Consider the following 1,330-nt stretch of genomic DNA (forward strand, 5'->3'; position numbering starts at 1 on the left):
CTGTGAGCGAATCACCCTCACCATTTTAATGCTGAATCTGCAAAGTGCTTTCAGGACCTCCAAAAGGAGATGCAGGGGTGGGGCTTCACCAGCAGCTTTCACCTCCCCGCCTGGAAGCTTCTCTCTGCTGTGTGGGGAGCTGTGACTACAGGCTCCCACCTCTCTGGTCCTGGAAGGTCATCTGAGAGTGTTGCCTTGAGGCCTAGAGCTCTGCTTTATCTAAATTTAAAAGGAGATGGAAACTTAGAGAAGAGTAGAGGGTTCTGTAGTCTTGGGCAGCAAGCTCCTCTCTAGAAGGTAAGCTAGCAGAAATGCAAATCCAGATGAACACAGCCTCATACGAGTGACCTCCAGACTTTGGGGATTGCTAATAGCTGTTTTCTTTGAGGACTGAGCATCAAGCCTGAAGTATCCCTGCAGCTGCTTTAGTGGGTCCTGTCCTCCCATGCCAAAACCTCCAAGAAAAAAGGTGGTCTCTGTGCTGGGGGTCGGGGGGTTGGTGAAGAAGGCGGCAAAAGGAAGAGTGGTGAAGAAATAGAATGAACACTAAGAATGGAATAAAAGGGAAAAAAGCTGTATTGAAGCAAAGAAGGGGCAGAGGGAGCCCGTGAGCTGAGTGGGCCAGGGACTGGGAGAAGGAGTGAGGAGGCAGGGCCGGCATGCCTCTGCTGCTGGCCAGAGCTCTTTTCACATTGTGCTACTGTCTGCACCTGTCACTAGCAGTGCAATGTTAAAAGGGCATTGGCCGTGTAGTGCTACCCAGCGCTGGCTGCCTCCTCAGCATTGCAATTTCCTCTCCCATCTGGGCACCAGTCAGCTACCCTGGTGGGAATCTGGGAAGCCTCACTTGGTAGTTATACTAATAGCTCACATTTATGGAACTACTTCTGTATGCAGTGCTTGTGATAGACACTGCCTCCGTTACTGTGAAACCTAATAACTTCTTGGGAGGTAACAGCCCCATTTTATGGATGAAAAACTGAGGGTCAGAAAGGTTTAAACACTTTGGCTAAGATTGTGTAGCTCTTAGGTTGCAAAGCCTAGATACAACCCTGTGTTAAGTCTTGACAGCTCACTCATCTTTTTGTAGACCCATCTGGAGAGATCTGAATAGGTTCTTCAAACTGGGAGATTTCCTGAGCTGAGGGGTGGAAGGTTTTGATGCCATCTGCTGGTTGTATGAGGATATCTTCCAAAGCCTCAAACCTTTAAGGACCAGAAGTGGTGGCAACTCCTTAGGCTAAGAAGGATAAGCATTCCCAGACTCAGCCCGGAATGGAGAGTGAGTGGGAAAAGATTAGGAGAATCACTATTAGGTACAGAGTAGGCC

General features: G+C 48.9%; 1 non-coding gene across 1 annotated transcript; it reads left to right on the forward strand.

The window, feature by feature from the left end:
• Nucleotides 1-667: 667 nt before the first annotated feature.
• Nucleotides 668-755, forward strand: MIR130A (microRNA mir-130a). Its single transcript, NR_035660.1, has one exon. It is a non-coding gene; the product is annotated as a microRNA mir-130a (primary transcript).
• The last annotated feature ends 575 nt before the right edge of the window (nucleotides 756-1,330 follow it).

Source organism: Pan troglodytes, chromosome 9 (assembly GCF_028858775.2).
Source record: "Pan troglodytes isolate AG18354 chromosome 9, NHGRI_mPanTro3-v2.0_pri, whole genome shotgun sequence".
Classification (NCBI taxonomy): domain Eukaryota; kingdom Metazoa; phylum Chordata; class Mammalia; order Primates; family Hominidae; genus Pan; species Pan troglodytes.